This window comes from Periplaneta americana, chromosome 17 (assembly GCF_040183065.1).
Source record: "Periplaneta americana isolate PAMFEO1 chromosome 17, P.americana_PAMFEO1_priV1, whole genome shotgun sequence".
Classification (NCBI taxonomy): Eukaryota; Metazoa; Arthropoda; class Insecta; order Blattodea; family Blattidae; genus Periplaneta; species Periplaneta americana.
This window is the reverse complement of record NC_091133.1, coordinates 114015438-114022336: the sequence shown is the minus strand read 5'-3', so window position 1 is coordinate 114022336 and position 6899 is coordinate 114015438. Positions and strand designations below refer to the sequence as shown.

Genomic DNA, 6899 nt, shown 5'->3' with positions numbered 1-6899 from the left:
ATGGTTCCAGAGTTCTGAGCGCTGAAAGAGGCTTGTTTTTATAAAATACGCTAAATTTGTCGCTCAATAATACGAAAACCGTTTGACTTTCGATAGTATATTTTTGAAAATGCACTCTCCTCAGCACCTTGTATAAGTTGGGAAAAAATTAGAGTATAAAAAAATGCGAAGTTTTTTACTGATCGATTTCATGTGGAATAGCCCGTATGTAATATAACAAAACTACTCACCGGTTCACGCTTGTTTTCTCCTCACATTGTCATTCTTGGAGTGTGACTGAAGACTCGGGTTGTAGATGCTAGCAGGACACAGTTGCTGCCAATCTGCTAGCTGCGGGAACATCGATTTCTGATAGTCCAAGGACGCATTACCATATAGCCTGAAAACAATATTAATGTTATGGCTGGAAAAATGCAGTATCTTCATGTTTCTAGTGAACCTGATTAGAAGAAAGAGGATATGGAAGACAGAAGAGAAGACAAAAGAGGAGGTAAGGAAGGTGAAACGAAAAGAGAAGGAAAATATTAAGAACTTACTTACTTACTTAGTTACTTACTTACTTACTTACTTACTTACTTACTTACTTACTTACTTACTTACTTACTGGCTTTTAAGGAACCCGGAGGTTCATTGCCGCCCTCACTTAAGCCCGCCATTGGTCCCTATCCTGAGCAAGATTAATCCAGTCTCTATCATCATATCCCACCTCCCTCAAATCCATATTAATATTATCTTCCCATCTACGTCTTGGCCTCCCAAAAGGTCTTCTTTCCTCCAGCCACCCAACTAACACTCTATATACATTTCTCGATTCGCCCATACGTGCTACATATCCTGCCTATCTCAAACGTCTGGATTTTATGTTCCTAATTATTGCAGGTGAAGAATACAATGCGTGCAGTTCTGTGTTGTGTAACTTTCTCCATTCTCTGTAACTTCATCCCTCTTAGCTCCAAATATTTTCCTAAGCACCTTATTCTCAAACACCCTTAACTTATGTTCCTATCTCAAAGTGAGAGTCCAAGTTTCACAACCATAAAGAACAACCGGTAATATAACTGTTTTATAAATTCTACTTTCAGATTTTTTGACAGCAGACTGGATGACAAAATCTTCTCAACCGAATAATAACAGGCATTTCCCATATTTATTCTGTGTTTAATATCCTCCCGAGTATCATTTATATTTGTTACTGTTGCTCCAAGATGGATTCTATCTAGCATGTATAAAGTATAACATCAAAATATTATTAACAAAAACAAAAACAATGACCATAAGCAAATTCCCCCTAAGATGTAAACTGGAAATAAAGAGAACAATAATAGAACAGGTAATGTCAATAAAGTACCTAGATGTTGAGGTAACTGCATGGGGGGCATTTATGCGCCAAGAAAATAAAGCAGCAAGTATTGCAGGATGTATGACTGATATATGGAACAACAAATAGTTAAAGGTAAGAACCTATAAAGCTGTAATTCTCCCAATATCAACCTATGCCTGTGAAGTACGAGGGGCTACTTCAAAAACCAAAAGGATTTTGGAAACAAACGAAATGATTGTATTAAGGAAAATTATGCAGAAAACAAGAAGAGATAAAGTAAGAAGTGAAGAAATTAGAACGGAGCTAAACATCCAAGCAGTAGGTGATTGGGTACATAGAAGAAGAAAAGAATGGAACTATCACGTGTCTCGCATGCCACCAGACAAAATTTTACGCATAGCAAGGGATAATCTGCCAGCAGATGGAAAGAGGTCACCTGGAAGACCAAAGAAAAGATGGAAAGACTCCTAATTTCTGGAAAGAACGGGCCGTAGGCCTATAATGAGTAGAAGAAGAAGACTTTAACAACTGCAATGGCTATATAGGCCAAGCATCTGAATGAGATGAAGGTGATAATAGCAGCGAAATGAGTCCAAGGTCCAGCGCCGAAAGTTACTGAGCATTTGGGCTATTCCATCTCAAATCGACCGAAATATAGAGAAAATTGACCGTGCAATTTTTAAATACAATGAAACTTTTTCTGTCCGTAGACAAGTGTGATACAATGCTTTGTGCAAAGTTTGAGGCATCAGAACTTCATAGTGTTTAAATTAAAAATATTTTAATTTATCGTATTTTCATAAAATTAGCAACTTTAAACTGTTGTGGCTCCGAAATCCTCTCACCCAATGATCAAAATCATGGTTTATTTTCATGCTGAAAAGTTAAAGTTTATATTGACATGTAAACAGTTTTTCTTATTTTTTTATGCAAATGGAGAAATTTAGATTTTTCTTAATTAAAACACCTTTGCCCACGAAAAAATATTTTTAAAATATATGGTTAGATTCCGCATTGAAAGCACAAATAAACACGTATTTTTTACTGGTGAAACGTTAATAAGAAAGTACTGAAAAATCAAATAAAGAAAATAAATAGTACGCGCGTGAGCTAACCAGCTGTGAGCCGGGAGCTAGCCTAGGCAAGCAAGGCCAGGAGACATAAACACGTGATGTTTCGTCTAGTAGCGCATAGCTGTGCTAGCTTTATCACAAGTTTTCATAAACACAGGAGTAAAATGACGCCCAAAGCGCGATTATCTTCATCTCTCGGCCAGTGCTTGCTGTGTTGCGCCTTTCAAGTCTAGGCGTGTGAATATAATTTATTTAATACCCCCGAAACTTATTGCCGTGACACTAAGCAAACAATTCCGAATCCCTCTTAATAATGCAAGGTTTTTCCTCAATACTTTTTTACATTTTTACAAATGGGAAAAAAGCCTAAAAGTAAGTAAAATCAGATTATCTGTTTCTCTGTATACAATAAAAATAAGGATTACTTCTTATCATAACCTACCAAATGTGAACTTCAAAATGAGCTCTCGTTCAATGTTCTGCAGTAAATGGTTCCAGAGTTCTGAGCGCTGAAAAAGGTTTGTTTTTCTAAAATACGCTGAATTTGTCGCTCAACAATACGAAAACCGTTTGATTTTCGGTAGTATATTTTTGCAAATGCACTCTCCTCAGCACCTTGTATAAATAGGGAAAAAATTAGAGTATAAAAAAATGCGAGGTTTTTTACTGATCGATTTCATATGGAATAGCCCGTTTGCTCTTAATGGGCTGAGGGAAAACCTCGGTGAAAACCCAAACTAGGTAGCTTGTCCCAACCAGAGTTTGAACCCGGGCTCGCTCGTTTCACGGTCAGACATGCCAACCGTTATTCCACAGCGGTGGACAGATTCGATGAATCCCCTGTCTCTTTTTTAGATTTCGAAATGATCGCCACATCTTTAGCAGTAACTTATGATGACAGGGAATTGGAATGGTTTTTAGTGTTTTGTCAAATGCGTTTGCCCACCCCTGACTACCGGAAATGCAAGTTACGAACATACTCCCTTTGCTCCCAACGAGGGAGTGACAGTTCAGTAACCTCGAAGAGCGATATTCAGCATGTGGGGGGCATTCTTCGCTTCTTGACTTTCCTATTATTGTAACAGAATACACGGATACGGACTCGAAACATATGCTAGTCGACATGGAAATAAGCCACTTGTTCAGTTGAGAATAGAGTTTGTCATACTCAAGTAACTGAAAAAAGAAAAGAAAATGTATGTACATAATGTGCTACACTGCAGTAGTCTTCTGTCTTCTAGATATTTTGGATTCATTCTTTTATTTTCTCTATACTTCCTAATTAGATTCGATGATCGCTCCACACAGCCCTTGTCTTCAATTCACTTGGAACGTTGGTATAATATAATATAAATTTAGCTTCCCGTATGAAAAGGTTGCCAGATTTGACAAAGCGTATTACTTATAATTTGGAAACACACCTAAAAGGTAAAATGATATACATTTGAAACGGTTAGGGAATCGAATATACAAAATGTCAGAAAAATTTAAACCTAAGTAGCGTTTGTGCTCATTTACAGTTAACAAAGGGGGGAAAAAATATCATCAGATAGGTTAGAATGATTTGAATGCCATATACCGCGAGAAAAATAATAGTACGGATTTATTGGCATTGATATCTAAACCAATCTACAGTCATCGGTTAAGATAACTTGAAATTTCCATTATCACTCCCATACAAATGATTTCTCAATATCTGAACCGATCCTTTGAGGGCACTAATGGCTATTTCCTTCACAATGCTGTGTGTTAGGCGCAAGTTTTTACATTTGTTGGCAAAGAAGGAGGGTATGGTACCTCGTGCTCCCACCATCAGACCTATTACATCAATGTGGGATAGGCTATATTTATCTTTATAGAACGGGATTGTTGGTTCATAGATCAGTTTCTTTTCACTGTCCACCTCATGCGGTTGATCTGCATGTGTCTCAGATCTGATGGTGGGATCGAGAATGTATGCCGAGTTGTTCTTAATGGCAATGATATCAATTCGCCGAATACTTCCTTGTGTGGCTAGTCCCTGCACCTCTTGATGGACTGTAAACCCTACTTCCTTCAGTGCCTCGGCCAGTATAGAACGGACAGCATGGTGACGGATGTTGCGAAGGGCCTCAATACAAATAGAATAATTTTTAGTAGTAATTCATTTAATGATGTTACTTACTTACGGCTTTTAGAGAAAACCCCGAAGTTTCATTGCCGTCCTCACATAAGGCCGCCATCGGTTCCTATCCTGAGCAAAATTAATCCAGTCTCTATCATAACATCCCACCTCCCTCAAATCCATTTTAATATTATCCTCCCATCTACGTCTCGGCCACCCCAAAGATCTTTTCCCCTCAGGTCTTCCAACTAACACTCAATATGCATTTCTAGATTCAACCATACGTGCTACATGTCCTGCCTATCTCAAACGTGTGGATTTAATTATGCTGGGTGAAGAATATAATGCGTGTAGTTCTGCGTTGTGTAACTTTCTCCATTCTCCTGTAACTTCATCCCTCTTAGCCCCAAATATTTTCATAAGCACCTTATCTCAAACAGTCTTAACCTCTGTTCCTCTCTCAAAGTGAGAGTCCAAGTTTCACAACCATACAGAACAACCGGTAATATACTGTAACTGTTTTATAAATTCTAACTTTCATCCTTTTTGACAGCAGACTGGATGACAAAAACTTCTCAATCGAGTAGTAACAGGCATTTCCCTTATTTATTCTGCATTTAGTTTCCTCCGGAGTGTCATTTACATTATTTTGTTATTGTTGCTCCTAGAGATTTGAATTTTTCCACTCTTCAAAGGATAAATTTCCATTTCGTCATTTAATGACGTTGGCGAAAATAATATTTATTTATTTACTTATTTATTTATTTTATTTATTTATTTTGCTCACGATAGCGACCGATGGCGGGCTTATGTGAGAGCGGCAATGAACTTCCGGGTTCTCTAAAAGCCAATTGTAAGTAAGTTGTGTTTATTTTATCATGTATGTATTTATTTGTTTACCTGCCTGTTTGCTTGTTACTTTATTTGTTTCTTTATTTGCTTATTAAGTCATTTATTTATTTATTTACTTATTTATTTATTTATTTATTATTAGTTTATTAATTTATCAAAGTATCTATTTATCTATTTGTTTATTTATTACTTATTTATTTATTATTTATTTAAATATTATTTGTTTATTAATTTATCAATGTATCTATTAACTTATTACATTTTCTGTGTATCTGAAAAAAACCTTTCACAAGTCCACAAATACTATATAGGCCTACACTTCTTTATCCTTCTCTAGGTATCTTTCGCGAATTGTTCGAAGCAGTCCAATTGTTTCCCTCGTACCTTTTCCGCAACATTAAGATACATTATTCGTATGTGAAGACCAAGAGAAAGGCAGAAAATAGGGAAGATTGAAGAATGCTGGGTTTGCAGTGAAATACTTGCGTATGGACAGAAAAGTGTAAAGGAATGTACCTTTTCCCTTCCTGAAACCAAATTGCTCTTTTTCCAACTCTTCTTCTATCTGAGAATATAAACGTCGATTCAGTATTCTCAGGAGAATCTTCACCGAGTGAAATACAAGACTTATAGTCCTGAACTCAATACATTCCTTCACATTATCTTTCTTCGGTATTGGCAGCAACACGGTGTCAATGAAATCTTCAGACTATTTTTCCTTCCCCATATAGGCCTACATAAATATTCCTTCTTTCTTCATCCAAGCATTTCACTAATTCAATGGGAATTTCATCAATTTATGTTGCTTTCCCATTCTTCATTTCCCTAGGCGATAGTTCAACTTCTATTAGAATAAAAGCTATTTTTTCGTCTTCTGCTTCAGCTTTTATAGCTAAGTCATCTGTCACATATAGCTCTCCTACATATTTTGTCGATCTGTCCAGTATTCCTTGTTTGTTATTTCATTGGTGATTTCGTCTTCTATCAACCACATGCATTTAATGTTCTTATTTTGTGGTACATGAAATCATATCTTCCTTTTCTCTGTAGATCCTTTCCTTTGTATTTCCGTTTCATCCAGTCTTCCTTCGTCTTACCTATTTTTTTTGTCCGTTGTTTAGATTCCTGTAGATTCTTCTGTGTTGATATTTTTATATTTTCTCCTTTCCGCCATCTTCCTCAACATTTTCCCTGTGACTCAAGGTTTCTTAACACTCAGACTTTCTCTGTATCCTACCGTTTCTTCTCCAGTTATGTCTACATCTCTTTTTTAGATGAGTTCAGTCCTTATTACTGTTTTCAGGTGTGGGTTCTAATGTAGCGGATTTCTCTTGAAAATTTGCTTCACATATTCTTTCCTCTTCGTTCTTCAGGTTTTCCCTGCCCAATCTCTTCGTCACATGTCTTTCTCTTATCTTCTTCAGACGAATATCTAGATCTCTGCTATCAGTAGGACACGTATGGCAAGAAATCTTCAATTAATGACTGTCCTAAAAATCAGTCCCAAATACCATTAGAATCAGATTCTTATCTTCTATTTGGATGTGTT

General features: G+C 36.6%; 1 long non-coding RNA gene across 1 annotated transcript in view; it reads right to left on the bottom strand.

Annotated features, from left to right (window-relative positions):
* Nucleotides 1–235: 235 nt before the first annotated feature.
* The window catches only part of LOC138693012 (uncharacterized), a 115240-nt gene continuing 108576 nt past the window's right edge, over nucleotides 236–6899 (bottom strand). Inside the window, exon 5 of the long non-coding RNA XR_011330203.1 lies at nucleotides 236–379. This is a non-coding gene — a long non-coding RNA (uncharacterized lncRNA). The remainder of the gene's footprint in view (nucleotides 380–6899) is intronic.